The sequence below is a fragment of the Podarcis cretensis genome (genome assembly GCF_951804945.1).
Source record: "Podarcis cretensis genome assembly, chromosome: 2".
Taxonomy (NCBI): domain Eukaryota; kingdom Metazoa; phylum Chordata; class Lepidosauria; order Squamata; family Lacertidae; genus Podarcis; species Podarcis cretensis.
The window spans coordinates 61,134,666-61,152,415 of record NC_137171.1 but is presented as its reverse complement, the minus strand read 5'-3'; the positions used below and the strand labels follow the sequence as shown (position 1 = coordinate 61,152,415).

General features: G+C 41.3%; 1 protein-coding gene and 1 long non-coding RNA gene across 7 annotated transcripts in view; one reads left to right on the top strand and one right to left on the bottom strand.

The window, feature by feature from the left end:
* Window positions 1–311: 311 nt before the first annotated feature.
* LOC307211206 lies at window positions 312–5,388 on the bottom strand. Its single transcript, XR_013836345.1, has 4 exons — window positions 5,343–5,388; window positions 4,654–4,977; window positions 2,538–3,318; window positions 312–2,067 (listed from the first exon to the last, which is right to left on the bottom strand). It is a non-coding gene; the product is annotated as an uncharacterized lncRNA (long non-coding RNA).
* An 88-nt stretch (window positions 5,389–5,476) lies between these two features.
* The window catches only part of FAM13B (family with sequence similarity 13 member B), a 55,306-nt gene continuing 43,032 nt past the window's right edge, over window positions 5,477–17,750 (top strand). For 2 of the 6 annotated variants that reach the window (XM_079967507.1, XM_079967510.1), the window contains exons 1-2: window positions 5,478–5,840; window positions 7,606–7,693. The gene's annotated coding sequence lies outside the window, so the exon portion shown is untranslated. Of the gene's footprint in view, window positions 5,841–7,605; window positions 7,694–17,750 lie in introns of all 6 variants that reach the window. The other 4 variants (XM_079967506.1, XM_079967509.1, XM_079967508.1 and 1 more) reach the window with 3 other exon arrangements.

Here is a 17,750-nt window from a genome sequence, read left to right as displayed (position 1 = left end):
CTGGAAACTTCTCACTAGCATATACCGTATTTCCATGATTGGCTTCTCACAAGCTCCTGCTATCTTTTAAGCTGTTTGGTTCATGTGCTCAAATTAAGTTTTAACAAATGGGAACAGGCAGTTTCACATCCTCCTCTTCTTTTGAGGTCTGCATAGAAGGCACATGGTTTGGCCAGAGTCACACTGTAGTAGCTTGGGTGACTCAAGTCATGTAAATGCTTAAAAATACTTTATGTAATAAATCAATAGGCTTGATATAGCATTTTACAAATACTTGATATATTAATGTGTCTGTGGGTTTGATGCTGCACACTTTGATGCTACTGGTAAATTTTGCTTTAATAGGAGGAACTGAAGTGCCCCCAACCCCAATGCTTAGCAGACGGCAAGAAAAGTATTATTGAGTGTTAAGGCTTATTTGCTGTGGTGGCAGTTGACAACTAATGCTTATGCAAGTTTACAAAAACACTTTAAACAAGCTGACTTTGGATACAAGATTAGGGAGCAGGAAAACCTCTCTTTTTGGCCACAAGACCTGCAGTCAGATCTGACACTCTAGCATTGACTCTATAGTTCCTAAGAAACAAAGTAAAGTTTAATGAAGTGGTACGTAATTTTTCTGCTCCTCCTCTATTGTCTCCCAAGACAGACAGATGCCAACCAATTTTTCTGCTAGTTACACTGAGATATGAATCTAGTTTACATTGTCAGCTGGCATCTAGTACCTGCAGCCAACGCATTGGGGATCTAGGCAAAAGGCTCCTTATCTAGAGATACCCGAAGTCGCTGCTGAGTTAAAATGAAGTATGTCCTTGAGCACCAGCTTTTATGATCACATGGTTAGGCTTTATACAATCAATATCAATCATGTGATTGTGCTGATAATCATGAGGAAATGCTTTGACTGAAACAAAGAGGAAAACTGTTTACAAATACAAGGGGAAGGTTTTGAAGGGCATCAAATGAAGAAACTGGTCAACAGGCAGCTAAGGAGAGGTCTCAGAAATAGGGCATACAGTATTTCAGCACTCAGCCAAGTGCCTCTTCACCTTCATAGGGGACTTTGCTACTTTATTTTCAGTAGCAAAAAGAAAAAAGAACAAAGGGGAAAAAACCACTACAGCAATTTTCCTAATCAGTATACCAGTCAGTAGTCCTACACAATATTGTGTACAGCTCTCCTTTTTAGGTTTCTTTGTTATTGTGATGTTTAAAAATATTTTAAATAAAAATAGTGAGAAGATCGGCAGTATGATAGATAATGGATGCAAAAGCAGGAAAAGACATATGGAACTACATAGATCAGGTAAAAGCCTTCTAATGGGGTTTTTAGCCGAACAGACACTCTGGTAGATCAAAGCACCTGAGCCAATAAGCTGATACAAGTGATTTTATAATCACATTAGTGCTGCCTTGGAATAACAATCCCACTTGATAGGAGGGGAAAGCATTTTATATTCACAACTATTGTGTGTGGGGGGGTGTATTCCTGAAGACTGAAACCCTTAGAGGAAATGTGTAACTTCAAAAAACAATAAAATTGGGACTAGTCCATCAAGAGTCTATATTAACTCACATAGAAAACAAAAAGGTCTCTGTACCTCCTGGATACAAAATGAATTCCTGTCATGCCTGCATTTATTGTTAGCTTGCTTCGCAAGATTTCAGCATGGAGACAAGGAAAACAGAACAAGAACATCTTCCAAGAAAGGATCTTATTCCTTCTTGTGTCTTTTGTTCTCTTTTGTTGCCAGCAAAAATATCTCATCTTGAGAACAGAAACAGGTTCCCAGACAAGAAGACAATGAATCGTGGGCGTGTAGAAGGGGCAGTGTGTGGGTCATGTTGCTCCACGTTGCTGACCTTTGTCCTCCAGTTCCTGTTCTTGCCACTACCAATCTGGATTTGCTTGAGTTAAAACTGTAGACCCTTTGTCTTGAGGCGGAAGCTCTAGTGCAGATGGCTGCTTGTCTCTGGCAGTCATCCTTAAGTCAAATCAAAGTCCACTCCACCCTCAGCCCATCCAGTTTGGTAGAACTGAGGTGTGCCAGGGTTTTCTTTTTTTCCCTTACAGTAAACAAAGGAAGGATGTGGTCAGCACCACTGTATTTTTCTTACTTTAGTAACCCCAATGGCTGAGAAACCCGTTTGTGATTTAAAGGAATCAAAGCAATCAGAAATTTAAAACAAAAGAAAACTAGGATGTGCTACATTCAAAGTAAAAGGGCACTATGGAACCTGTTTCAAACACCTAGTGAGAAATAGGTCTTTAACAGCAATGTACAGACCTTGCATATCAAGGTTGCAAGTTATGTGCCTTCGCTACTTGGCTCTTTCTAATGTTTACCCAGCTCTTCAACAGAGAAAGCTCCCACAGCAAGAAAAACCACAACCAACAATACATTCATAGAATCAGAGAACTGTAGAGTTGGAAGGGACCCTGAGGGTCATCTTGTCCAACCCCCTGCAACGCAGGAATCTTTTGCCCAGTGTGGGGCTTGAACCCATGACCTGCAATTAAGTGTCTCATGCTCTACCAGATGAACTATCTCCGGCATTCTTCTTCTACAGTTAGACTTCCTTTACCAAACTGTGCCATGTAAGAGAAGTCTCCTATACCTTATACAGATGACAAAGTTGGACCACTTTGAACGTTAACATGTGTACTATGTGGCTGCAGCAAATGAACTGAGTTTACCTTACAGGGACGTGTGCTGCATGTCACGTGTAGCCCTTTGTAGTTTGTTGGCATCCCATCTGCCTCAGGAGACAATGGAAGAGTAAGCCTTCAGGAGTAAAGTCAAACCATTGTAGAGTTATAGCACCTGCTGCAGCTGTAGAGACTAAGGCAGGAGAAACATGTTTTATTGCAGGTGTGGCTGATGAAAGTGTCTGGTTTTGCTGCTACAGGTGCATCATGCCGTTGCTTCTCTCTGCACTCCTCCCACCGGTCATTCCTCCTCTGATCACTGCTATGGATGAACAACCTGTCTGTCTCCAGGCATTGCAGACATATGCAAGGGATTCCCATATGGCGGGGTTAATGCTGCCAGCTTTCATGTCACAATTGCAGATGTTTGTGGCCCTTACAGACCTGAATAACCCAGCAGAACTCTGACATTATCAGTGAACCTCCCAACAGTTATCATAATGTTACAAGACTTGTATGACCTGAGTGGAAGTAAGACAGGAGCTCAGGCTCTCATAAAAGAGGCCACCGATGACATGAGACAATCCTGTAGTTTTATGTTTTGTATCTTTCTTTTTTTCTTGGTATGTTAAATTGTAAACAGTATTGAGTGCCTTGGCAGAAGGGACCTGTATATAAATGCAGCAAGCAGATTCATAATGAAGTTGTGTTGGCTTCCTAGAAGTGTTTGATCATTGAAATGCTCTTAACAGTTGCCTATAGCAACAAGATAGCCCTTCCTATAAACACACACAAGAATCTGAAATCACAACATATGGTTCAGTGCAGACATGCAGTTTAGGAGCAATTACATAAAATTAATGAAACATTAACTTCCAACATGCCAAAACTGCTACTTGAAAGTAAACTCCATGGATGTCAATGGTATTTACTTTTAAGTGGCTTTAGGATAGTGGTGTAAATTACCTGCCATTTTCTTCTTCCTCCTTTCTTTCTCAGATCTACTACTGTTTTCCATCAGTGATGTGGGGTGGAAATTTTTTGGGTACTATAATTTTATTTACACACACACTCACACACACCAATTTCTAAAAATTGTTTCATTAAATAAATTAGTAACATAATGAATGGATACCAAATCAATCAAATTTTGATTCATTAGTTTCCAGAAAACCTTAGTCACTGCTCTCTGTTTCCTCTCTAGGATTACTGGATCAAAATTTGAAAAATAAGGATAATGCTAAGCTTTCAAGAGTTAGAAAGTCCTCAGCTAAGGTTACAGACTCAGGGTGATACGACCAAAGAAAAGATTCAACTTACTGTTGCAAAGAAAACTCACAGATTAAAAAACAAAAACCATGGTGTGGTAAAATACATTAGAGTTAGAATTCTTGGTTTTAATACTTTTATCAGATAAGGGTTTGCTCATCATCCCCCCAAACTTTTCTCCTTATAACGGCTGTTTTAAAGGCAAAACAGCCACCTTTTTTTAGAGATGTATGGGGACCTGGGATAAAGGAGGTGCAGATGGGATCTATACTTTATTACTCATATGTTATTATGGGTAAGAAAGCATAGATCCCATCTGCAGTGTGGTTTGCTAAGGTGTGAACATGAGGAGAGAGTGCTGGTGTCCTGACAAAAATGTGCACCTTTTTGCTCTCCTTGTAATTCCTGGGAGACCCAAAATCTTTTCCAGCTGAGAGAAGGTAAAGGAGTGTGCTAAAGACAATGATTGTACCTTGGCCAGCATGAGATTCCTGTCCACCTAAACTACTTCACAAGCAAATCTGTGACTTCTTGCCAGATAGAAAGATCCCATGGAGGCTCAGGAATAAATATGCCCTTCCAGTTTAGCTCAGCAGATCTATGGGTTTTGCTCATTTCCACCTAAAAATCTGAGGGCTACCCACAGCCTGATACTTCTGGAAAATGTGACAGCACTACCCTCACAGGGGTAGCCACTTGGTAGATGTTAGTTACTGTAGAGTGTAATTCATCACCTGACAGCTCCTGGGTCTCCTTTTTGCTTTCCTCCAATTGCCGGTGAATAGCAACCACTCCACAGGCTGCAGTAGAGTGAAACAAGGGCAGTCAGGCCACTCCATTGTCTCTGACAGCTGAGAGACCTTCTCTTCCTGAACTGTTTCCATCCCAGCAGGCTGCTTTTACAAGTTTTGTAACTTTAAAAATGGGTGTGTGCTTGTTTTCCTCTTCCCTCCCCATCCCTTTCCCCTCTTGTGCCATGTCTTTCATACAGCAGAGCTGAAGACAGGGGCCATTTTGCTTTTTGAACTGATGTGTAAGCCACACTGGGAGCCATTTACCTGAAAACAGTAGAGCACAAACGGCTTTAAATACATGGATTTAGTTCATACTTGCAATCACAGTGGCCAGAAGTTGGATTTTATGATATCTCCTATTTCCCTTCTTCTTCTTTTTGTGTGTGTGGAATCTAAGCCCTGTTGACAGCTGTGAATATCTAACTAGGGAAGTGCAGGCTTCTGCATTTAATTACTGCAGAGAATAAGGGCACGATCCAGTAGGACTTCTGTTAATTCAACAGGTGACACTTTCCCCCTCGCGGAAAGCTACAGTGGTTGGATTTCCGCCTTCCAGGCCGAAAGGAAACATTTGACAGGGGGTCGGGTGAGGGAAAGCCAACCACAGGGCTTATACGCCCCTCTCTCACCTCCCTCCCTCTCCGCGGCTTCCATCTACCCCCCTCTGCCTCTGCCTGCGAGCTCCTTTATGAGCGCCTCCCTCGTTATATTACGTCACTTCCTGCCGATGGGTTGTGGGGTGGGGGGGAGCAGTGGTAGGAAATAAGCGGAGGGGCGATGCCCGCGCGCCGCTCCCTGTCAATCAGGCGCGCGTCACTTCCTTTCCTGGTCTGCCGCTTTCTGCTCATTACAGTTGAAGAGTCCGTCAGTGGAGAAGCTTCAGCTACGGGGACTGAGGCTGCCTCTGCCGCGCGCCAGATCTTCTGTATTTGTGTGGCCTCGAGGGGCGGGGCCGGGACCGGGACGGCAGCTTCACGCTCGTTACCCTCGGCTGCCGCCGCCGCCGCCGGAGAGCCAGCTCTGTGGAGCCGAGCCAGGCCCAGCCAAGCCGGGCCCTCGAACGGAAAGAGTCGGAGGAACCTGCTGCTGCTGAAACTGAGGGCCGAGGGGAGAGTCACCCGGCAACGGTGAGGGAGCCGCCATCGCGCATGCGCGTCAGGGCAGTGGCTGGCGGTGGTGAAGGGGGGGGGAGACGGGAAGATTTTTTTGGGGGGGATGGGAACTGCATTTGTTGCTGGGGGGGGGAGGACTGCAGGCGAAGAAGGAGGTCTCGTTTGGATTGGAAGGGGTGGGGTGGGGGGGGACCTCGATGCTGGAAAAAGGCGATGGGTTTGGGAGGGCAAATTTGCAGGTAGGTTGTCTTGTGGGTCTGAACGTGACCGGCCTTGGCGAGGGCAGGAAATGGTTCGGGGTCAGAAGAGCAGGAGTTGGGGGTTATGCACCTCCTTTTTTGGATGGGGTGAGGCGATCGTCCTTGAGGGTTAGACTGTTGAGGAAGCGGGAGTTATGATTCTTCACACACACCTCCCGCAATGAAATCGTGATAACTTGGTCAAAGCGTAACTGCATGTACGGATGGCGGTGCATCTCTTTAAAAAAGGGCGATTGGCTATTTGGTTACAGTGGACTCGGGTAACGGTGTGTCTCTGCACACCCAATGGGTACAGAAAGCAATTTGGAGACGTCAGTAACGTGAATAAATTAGCCACCAGCTTTTGGAATGTGATGTTCCTAATCCTAAGCATCGTTTGAATGTGTTCTCCGAGATCTCCAACCCCAGAAATAGGACAGAGGCTACTTCTCTCCTGGAAGTAAAATGCTAGGATTCAAAGGATCAAAGCTTCCATTTCGTCAAGCCCCCATGTGCTGCTTATCAGGCTGTGTAGATGAAGCTGTGTGATTCAGATCAGGTGTCATAAACAGAGAGCAGGTGCAGCACAGAAAGGTTCACTAGAACAAAATAGCCCTGTGTGATTCAGTGGAAGAAATGTGCTACAAGTTGAAGGTGTCCCAGCCCCTGAGTCACTTGTCAATCTGACCTTCTGGAAAACTTCCCAATGCACAAATCCAAAGATAACTTAGTTAAGCTCTCATGGAACCTCAAACTTCACAAGGGCATATCTGGAGTGTCCTAATGAGACCAATAAGGGTATATTAGTTTTTCCACCTTTACTTACCTTTTTATCTGCAAAGAACTATTGGGTATGTTCTAGAGTGCATTGACAGGTTGAATGAAAGGATAGTGAGACTCAGCAGGCTGGCTAGCACAGTGCTTAAACTTTATCCCCTAGGATGCAGCCCGATGCAGAATTATTTCTTTGGCAGACAAATTGTTGTTACCTTAGGTTGGGAAGCTTAAAAGTACTTTAATCCCTTCTGTGGGCAAAATATGTCCATCTGATATATCGGGTGTAAATATTCCACCTGTTTGTGCTTTTCTCTACCACCAAGGAAAGCATATTTGGAGTTTTCAGTTTATCCTTCATACCCAGTTAAAATAGACTGCAAATGCGTAAAGTTTGGATACCCATAGCAAGCTTGGTTCAGAGAGATGGATGGGTGGTCAGTAGTGGGAACGGATGCAGTGCAATGCCTTGATAGGCCCTTAGTCCACCTTTGAGTAGAGAAGTGCTAGGTAACTTGGCTGAAGCAGTTGCCACCACCTTCATTTCCACAAAATGCATCTGAACCCTGATGTAGTGTACTTTAGGGATAGGGTGGTTGTATTCAATTTTTTTAGATGGGACACATTTTAAATTTAAATTGTTCTAACCCAGCCTGGGACCTGCTGCTGAAGGATGGGTAATACATTTAATAAAGCTAACAATAATTAAACCCAAACACGCATGTGGGAACCCATTTCTTAATTTATTTAACCGTATATTTGTATAGTGCTGCTGCTGCTGCTGCTGCTGTGACTCACCTTAGAGAAGCTATGACCTGGTAGTGGGTCCCGACCCACCAGTTGAAGATCAGTAAGGTAGGGCATTTGGGGGTAGTGTAGAAGATGGTGGTGGCAGCAGCTTCAGACACCTCACCCAACTTTTCTTTTATTAGTTCTAGACCTAAAAATAGATTAAGAAAAAAAAGGCTGCTGACATCAACTGTAGTAGATTCTCTGGAACCCTTGCATTTGGTCTGACTTTGTCATGTAGTTACATCAAGCATGTTCCCAGATGCATATTTAAAGATGTATGAGTGAATGAATCCGCACTTGAAATGTTTCCTACATGAACCACCAGCATAAAACCATAAACCTGCAGCAGTTGTGTCTGCTATAATTATGTACCCAAAATTCTACCCAGAGTGCTTAGATGCACAGGAAATTGATTCTGAGATTGACATTTTTATTTTTTGCATTTATACCCCGCCTTTCATGCAGGGAGCTCAAGGTGTCTTACAAGGTTCTCCTCATTTAAGCTAAACTCTAACCATCACATCACAGTATTTTATTAAAAGTTAATGAGAAAATACTTGTTTCTGGGTGGGGTGAATAATAATTTTTGTTTATAAAAAGTGGTGTTTCAATATTGTCTCATTAAAAATAATCTAGGATTGAATCCAGTAACTTTCTCTCTCTCTCCTTTACCCACATGCTTCTGTACCCCGACCCACAAATATGCTCTAGTGAGATGGGGGAGCTCCCAGGGTGGGCTTACAGGTGGTGGTGGGGCACATGGGAAAGTTCAGTTGCATGAACAAAATTTATTTCCTTTGTGCAGTGACTTTGTTGATTATAGCCCCTTATTTAAAAATGAAATCAGAATTTAATACAAGCATACTTCTTTCAAGTAATATAGAAGCTACTGGGAACAATAACAGCATGAAATTGTAATTTGAGGTGCAAGAAAGGCAGTAAAGGCCAAAAGATTTAATATTTTCTCTACATTACCCATGGCTTGCTGTTACATGGATGCTTGTGTTAATGGCCTCTAATTTGAAGCATGTGCTTCAGACTGGGCATGTCTTCAGCAAAACATTATTGAAAAGCAGAAAAGTTTCCATCTTGTTTATTTCATATGCACTTTGATTTAAACCTGCATAATGGTGAGAATTCATCTCAGTACCGTATTTTTCAAAACCCTGAATAAATTCAACAGTAATGATAAACCTTAATAAGCTAGTAAGCTTTATCATACATAGTGCAATACAGTATTATTTGATACATATATGTTTGATATCCAGTTATCTATGGTAAAGGTAAAGAACCCCTGAATGCTTAAGTCCAGTCACAGGCAATTATGGAGTGTGGCGGTCATCTCGCTTGAGACTGACTTCGTCCACAGTCAGCTTTCCAGGTCATATGGCCAGCATGAAAAAAACCGCTTCTGGCACAATGGAACACCGTGACGGAAGCCGGAGTGCATAGGAAACACTATTTACCTTCCAGCCGCAGCAGTATTTATCTACTTGCACTGGTGTGCTTTCAAACTGCTAGGTTGGCAGAAGCTGGAACAGAGCAACAGGAGCTCACCCTGTTATGCGGATTTGAATTGCTGACCTTCCGATCGGCAAGCCCAAAAAGCTCAGTGGTTTAGACCACAGCACCAACCACATTGTCTGTACTTAATATTGAAATATACTTTGAAGTCCTGTGGTATCTAAAGTACAGTCATACCTTGGGTTACAAATGCTTCGGGTTGCGCACCACGCCGAATCCGGAAGTACTGGAACGGGTTACTTCTGGGTTTTGGCGCATGTGCAGAAGCGTCGAATCGCAACCCACGTGTGCACAGACGTGCCGCTGTGGGTTGCGAACGCTGTGGGTTGCGAACGTGCTTCCCGCACGGATCACGTTCGCAACCCGAGCATCCACTGTAATATATTTTATGACCATCATACACTGGTAGAACAATGATGACCCTCTGCATCACTTCCAGTTTACAATTCTATGATTCTATAATGATGGCCTAAAGACTTAATAATTCTATAAATATAAATGTTAGACTTTCATAATATTATTTTACACATTAGTGACATTCCAGTGTACTTAATGTGCTGTTTTCTCAAACCATCTTAAACCAGAGATGATGCAAGTCTGGTTAGGAATTTCAGCTTTGTAATAACGTCTATTTTCCCTTTGAATTACCGGTACTTAATTTTTTGCTTGTTCTAGTAGTTCATTGCAATTGTGCTAGGCTGCCCAGGTGGAAGAGTAGATAAGCCCTGTTGTACCTTGAATAGTTGTGTGGAAGAGGGAATTTCAACCGGCATAGTTTGCATATGAGCTACACTGACTGAACTTTCCTCTTCTACACAACTGTTCAACGTGCAGTCCTCTTTTCCACCGGGTTATCCACACTATTCTTCAACTGTCCATCAATATTGGCTCTTTATTTTCTTTCTTTTAAACCAACAAATGAAATCCAAGACATTCATCTGCTTCCTTTTCTGATCTTAAGTAATGTAGCATGAATGTATTCTTTGTCATCTTCACTTTTAGAAGGGATCGTTTTCAGTTATGATCTCCTCTAGTCTGGTTTTTGTGACATTGTTGCATTTGGGTTGCTTGAAATTTCATTTGGCCTCTCATTTCTTTGGAGACTCTACCATTATTAATTTTTTACATGCATGTTGGTTTTATAACGGCTTGGTCCTGTTCCTCTTTCCTCCTAACTTTCTGTTTTTGGTTAGTTCACTCTTTCGTTTGAGCTCCCAAGACTGCAAATCCTTATCATATAGTGATAAGTACTAGTATTTAGGAGGAGGAAATGTCTGTCTGTGTATCCTGGAGAATTCCTAATTTATCTATATGTTCATTGATAAGAAATCACAGTGGATATGTATTACATAGCACACTACTAAAGTGATATGATGGTAATACATATGATGTGACTTTAAAGCTTCGTATTTATTGCTACAGCTCTGCAGTAATTTGATGAAGTGATTCTGAGGTATTATGACACACATCTGAATACTTTCAGCATCACCCTTTGGGTAGAGAATAAGAGAAATGCACAGTTCATAATGAGAAAATGCAGCCAATTTGGGGGTTGCTTTTCCCTGCCACTCTTGTACAGTGACGTCTGTAATGATCTTGAAGCTGGATAGGAAGTTTCTAATGTTTTTGTTGCCTTTTGGAAACAGAAGGGAAGCAGCAATCATGGGCATCTGGTGCAAGAAGAGATATATTTATGAGTGGTGGAGCCTAATAATAATTTAACTTGTAGCTCCACTAGAGATTGGGTCTGACAAATAACCTTAGCTACTGTCATTCACGAACAATTCTACATAGGGAATATAGGAAGCAGCCTTATACTTAGACCATTGCTCCATCTAGCCTCAGTATGGTTGGTGTACACCAGGGGTAGTCAACCTTTTTGTACCTACCACCCACTAATGCATCTTTCTTGATGGTAAAATTTCTTTACTGCCCACCAGTGCTTGATGGAAGGGGGATTCAACTTGTCCTGTAGAACCCCCAACCGCCCACCTAGAATCCTGAAATGCCCACTAGTGGGCGGTAGGGACCAGGTTGACAACCCCTGGTGTACACTGTAACTGGCTCTCTAGGGTTCTCTTCCACTTCTATAGGGAAGCGTACCTTCTAAGTTACAAGGTAGAAAATCTTGTTCTATTTTTATGGGAAGTACGAAAAACTAAAGCTTTTAACAATTTTTTCTCATTCAATTTTTTTTACATATATACCAGGACTCTGAACGGTTTCTCTCCTTTCCAGCTGAATTTCTGTGCTCCCTAGAAATAAGTTTTACTTTGTAGGATTCAACTAAGTTGCTGTGCGTGGGGAACTAGGTTTGCTCTCACAGTAAGACCTCAGCCCCCACCCCGTGCGTGTCCCCTGCATTCCCTAAATCTGCTTTGGAGGATTGGAGGAACCCCTAGAACAGGTTTAGGGGCTGTTTTTTTTTTAAAAAAAAATTAATATTTATTCAAATTTTAAAGATTACAAAGAGAAAAAATAAAAAATAAAAATAAAAAAGACAGAAAAAATACAAACAATTGAAAAAAACAACAGATCAAACCTTTACATCACTTGCTTTCATTCACTTACTTCCTTGACCTCCTCACACCTCCCTTTTTTGTATTCTAATTCAGTTAGATATTTCAGCAAATCCTTTCCAGCTTTGTTTTTATCTTAATAATTTATCTTAATATGTTGTGATTTTGCATTCTCTTCTTTCACCAATTCATTTTTACTTAATCCTTTATATCTTTTCTGCTAAAACCACATAATTCTATTCCAACATCTTTCTAACATTCCTTAATTTTACAATATTTCTGAAGATAAACTTTAAATTTTTTCCAATCTTCTGCCACTGACTCTTCTCCTTGGTCTCGGATTCTGCCAGTCATCGCAGCCAGTTCCATATAGTCCATCACCTTCGTCTGCCATTCTTCCCGGGTGGGTAGATCTTGTGTTTTCCAATAGTTTGCGATAAGTATTCTTGCTGCTGTTGTGGCGTACATAAAGAAAGTTCTATCCTCCTTTAGCACCAATTGGCCTACCATGCCCAAGAGAAAGGCCTCTGGTTTCTTCTGGAAGGTATATTTAAATACCTTTTTCATTTCATCATAGATCATCTCCCAAAAGGTCTTAATCTTTGGGCACGTCCACCAAAGGTGAAAGAATGTACCTTCAATCTCTTTACATTTCCAACATTTATTATCGGGCAGATGATAAATTTTTGCAAGCTTGACTGGTGTCATGTACCACCTGTAAATCATTTTCATTATATTCTCTCTTAAGGCATTACATGCCGTAAACTTCATGCCTGTGGTCCATAACTGTTCCCAGTCAGCCATCATAATGTTATGTCCAACATCTTGTGCCCATTTAATCATAACAGATTTAACCGTTTCATCCTGTGTATTCCATTTCAACAGCAAGTTATACATTCTTGACAAATTCTTAGTTTTAGGATCTAACAATTCTGTTCCAATTTTGATTTTTCCACCTGAAAACCAATTTTCTTATCCAGATTAAAAACCTCCCTTATTTGATAATAATGAAGCCAGTCTCGTACTTTGTTCAGGTTTAGGGGCTGTTCCGGGTGGGGGAGGTCTCATTGTGAATGAATCTAGTTCCATACTCATGTATGCCTCTTTGTGATATATTTGGTGGCATTCTGCGTACTAGTTCAGTGAACCCTGGGCAAAACAGAATCATAGTTCCCAACTGTAGTACATGTTGTTGAGCTATTTGTAATAAAGTTGATGAACTTTGGGATTATCCCTATTCTTTGATATGTTGTTAAATAAGCTTGTTTGAAAGCAAAATTAACTCATTTATTGCTTGCTTGTTCATTAGCTAGTGCATAAGTCTTTGGTCTTGTCAGAAATCAAGATCCCAAAATGTACATTCTGTGAAATAAAACCATCTGGAATACTTCAATGTTAAAATGTTCAGCAATTAATTACGAATTCAAGTAGAATTACAAACTCGTTTGCCCAATTTAGGTTACGCTGTGCTCCTATTTATTTATTTATTTATTTGTTGTATTTCACTTAAAAGCCCTTATTTTTTTCCATCAAGCACTCCTTACTTATTTTGCAAAATAAAAGGTAAAAAGGTAAAGGTACCCCTGCCCGTACGGGCCAGTCTTGACAGACTCTGGGGTTGTGCGCCCATCTCACTTAAGAGGCCAGGGGCCAGCGCTGTCCGGAGACACTTCCGGGTCACGTGGCCAGCGTGACATCGCTGCTCTGGCGAGCCAGAGCCGTACACGGAAACGCCGTTTACCTTCCCGCTGGTAAGCGGTCCCTATTTATCTACTTGCACCTGGAGGTGCTTTCGAACTGCTAGGTTGGCAGGCGCTGGGACCGAGCAGCAGGAGCGCACCCCGCCGCAGGGATTCGAACCGCCGACCTTTCGATCGGCAAGTCCTAGGCGCTGAGGCTTTAACCCACAGCGCCACCTGCGTCCCATTTTGCAAAATACTGTTCTGTTAATGCTGCTTTTTGGTATAATGTAAGTTTGAGTGGGAAATAAGGCTTTTAATAGATTTCTTTTTTAACAGTTTACTCGACTTTAGCAGTTTCTTCAGTAATCTGTTGATTACTCCTTTCAATGAATGTGTGTGACTAGAATTCTGAACAAGTGCTTTTACATTTTTCTGGAAGTGCAACAGGCTTACAAAGAATGACAAAGCATTGCAACCTTACCTTTCTGTTACAAAGTGCTTCTACAGAAGTGATGCAGGCATAGGCTGATGCTGCAAGGTTCCATATATGGGCCATGTTGCCTGTAGGGGGAGCTCTTTAATATAAGAAATATCTTGGCTATTATTTTGAAAACATGATTAAACATTGAGGAATTACTAATGTATGTATATTTAGAAATAAGGCTTTGGAAGGAATGAGAGTTGAAATACTTTGGTTATGATCTTATAATCTATTCCTTTTGACATACTCTTTAGCCTTTCAAATATAAATACTACACAGTCCACATTTTTAAAACTGTATTGGACTCTGGATAATTAATAAAATGACGATATAAGTAAGGCAGATTAAATATTGAAGCTGTAGATTATTGTTTCTAGGTTTTCACTGTCTTTTCCCAGTTTTGTATAGCATCTTCCTCGTGCAGGTAGATCTTCTAAATGTAAGTAGGAAACATGTTTGCTGGCTACAATGATTATCAGTTTGCTTAATTGCTGGCTTCTTTGAATCTTGTACTGGCATTTTCATTGACACGTATCTGAACTGACTTCCAGTAGTTTGGCTGCTCTTAAATGCACTTGCTAAAGAGCACATCTCATTGAACACAGTGTGATCTCTTCCAAGTAAACTTGCACAGAAGAGTGCTGTAAAGTTTCCTACTTAGAATAAGTATACAGATTTTTTGAATACACCCCCCCCACTCCGAATCATGATGGAATATGCATTCATGACATGTGATGGCGAAGTTTTATGTGATGAATTGTGATTATGGAGCTAATGAGAATGAGCGACTTGAATTAACTTAAAATTTGCTTTTTCTGTAGTGGCAGAACAATGAAAGATCCCTCTAAAAACTAGCACTCTTTAATAATTGTTAAATGTTAAACTGTTCTGTTTTCAGGATATAATGTTGCATAAGTTTACTGACTTTATTTTGAAACATTATGCACGTTTTATTAAATTCGTGACTCCTGCAACTGTGTTTGTGCATACAATTAACTGTCACACAAAATTACCAATCACCTATTAGCTGTTATGATTGAGGTACAATGTAGTAACTGGGCCTTTTTTTGTTAATATGATAATGTTAGGTTTTGTTTCTAGATGGAATTATTTGCTCTTAATTTGCCCCTAATGACCCAAATATCGTGTTTGGGGAAAGATAAATTTTAAAAGTAGATTAATGATTCTTCTAAGTTGCGTCAGAAGGTTTGTATCCTGAAAGGTAGAATATAAATAACTGAAATAACTTTTGTTTGTCCCTGATTCCATTCAAGCTATGATGGGCTGTATCCAAAGCTGCAGTTCAACTTGTGTAATAAACTTAAGTTTGTGCAATGTAACTTTCTCTTCTTAGCCTGTGCCCACCAGCTCCCTTTGTGTGCTCTCAATATAGACTCCAAAGGATTGGGCGCTCTGCAGTGCAGATTTTGGTGGCATATGGGGAAAGCCGAGGAAATGGAAGTTCTGTTGTGTGAGTGGAAGTCTGCTTGTACTACGTTGAATGGATTACAAAAAATATGGATTTCTGTTTTTCCTACTATGTGCTTGCAGGAGCCCTAAATTCCATGTTTGTTTTGGTGACTGTGTGCCAGAACTTTCCTGCAACAGTGATCAGGAGCAGAGCAATATTTTTCATGCAGTGGGAAAAAGAATATCCACATTACTTAGTTGGTAGATAGCTCAATATATTCCTTGTGAAGGCTCCGTGGTTATGCCATGTCCCTTTTCCTATGAATGTTTTGAAGCCCAAGCCATCCCAATTAAGGAAGGAGGGAGGGAACCCTGAAAAGGAACATAGAAAGCTTCCTTATACCAGGTCAGCCCATATAGTTCACTATTGACTACACCAGGGGTTGGGAAGCCACTCCCCACTTGGCCTGCCAGGCAATTTTGGTCAAGCTATGCCCACTTGACCTACACATGGCAATTTAAGTAGGACCTTACAAATTCCTGTGCCTTACAATTTGTGACACTGTAGTACTAATTATTGCCCACTTACCCTGCACCTGACTTCATATATAACACCAGGTATAGGACAGATAAAATTAGTTGATTGTCAGGGCTTCTAAGCAAAGTGCAGGACTCTCTGCAAGCACTTATGATAAGGTGATTGTTGTGGTTTGGGGAGAGCCCTGTACAACTGTCAATCAGCTAAGATCAACTGTAACTGCCAAGAGCGTTGGAGGAAGCACTTTGAATCCAAACCACTTTCTCTGCAGAGGGGGAAATGTTCTGTTTATATGAGCATTCTGCCCTCTGCAGAAGCATCAAATGAGCTCTTTGTATCCACCAGTTAACTGATCAGAAGTTACAGCAAGCTTTTCTAAAGGTGCATTCCCAGTCCCAGTCAGATGATTGGCACTGAAAGCATGTCTTCAAAGAAAGTTGCTTTAATTGCTGATCAGCTGATTAATTATAATGGCCTCTTTTGAACTTCGACAGGTGTCAATTACTAGCCATAATTACGACATGTAATTGGTGGTGGTTCTTGCTCACCTGTCAAGGTTGGACCATGGGGGTATGTGTGGCAAAATTAAGGATCTGATCTGCTTTTAAAACCCAGTTTTGGTTTTGGTGTAAACTCATGGTTTACACTGTAAGTCACTGTAAGTGGCTTTCCAGTGCTTCAGGCAGGGGTCTTCTCCTGCCCTACCTGAAGATGCTGAGGCTTGAATTTTCTGCACACAAAGCAGATGCTCTACCACTGGACTATGGCATTTCCCTCGTTGTGTCTTGACATGTTCACTTAATGGCCAGCTACCCACCAGACCAATATGTTAGTTTGGTAAATAGTAGAAGGTTTGAGGTAGGTGACAGAAGTAGGGTTAGAGGAGGAATAGCATAGCTGATTAATGTGCGATTGTCAGCTTTTGGGTGAACTGATTTTCCAATACTTGGTTTTGCCCCTCTGAACTATTGATTCTAGCAGATGGTACTTTGTTAAGCTGCACTCACAACATACACACTCATTCTACTTGAAGGTCTGATAGCTGTGACAGGAAGCATTTTCTACATGTGTGTACCCCCCAACTGTTTTGAAGATTTCAGTGTAGCTATTTGGTTTGAGATAATTTAGCTAGTGCCACTTGAAAATGAGCCAGTTGCTATTTGCATAGCCCAGCCCTTTTACTCCTAAGAGGCCACATGAAGAACAGTCTGTTGCACTATTCAAAAATCTTACAAAAGTTTTAGCATCTCTAAAACTGCATGTATACCCCTCTGAGGGCCAATAACATGTCTGATAAAAATACTGATGAAATTGTTAGTTTATAGAGATCCTTTGTCTTGCATTATACCAAAACTGATTGTTAACAGTTTTGAATTATATATCGAATCTGATTGGTAATGTGGATATAACACGTTAGATAGGGGTGTGTCCATGGAGAGGAGTTCAGTGACTGGAAATGAGGTGGGAATGCGAGAAACAATTTTTGCAGATTTCTCCAGATGCAGTACCCCTGAAAATCTCCTCTGGCGAGTTAGAAGTCCCTTTGGAACAGCATGGCAGGTGGTCTGCAAGTGAGAGGGAGATTAGGTGAAAATTGCCTTCTGCCTGTAAGAACATCCAGTTTGTGGAGCAGAAACCTCTGATCGATCTGCCTTGCTTTTGCAAATGGGAGGATCCTTGTGTTTGCAGAACCACAGGTCTCGATCCAACACATCATAAGGTCTGTATTATATTTTTTACTGTACATAATTATTTAGAGCATAGTTATAGAACTATGTGAAAATGTTCTTTGAGGGATGGGGTTTGAGTTGGAATTCATATCACAGCAATAGTATTTTTTTTATACTCCTGTTTGATTTACCAAAATGCTGATGGAGATTAATTCCCCCTGATAATGGGGGTAATTTATGGTACAATCCTATACATGACTACTCAGAAGTGAGTCTCATTGAGTTCAGTATGGTAT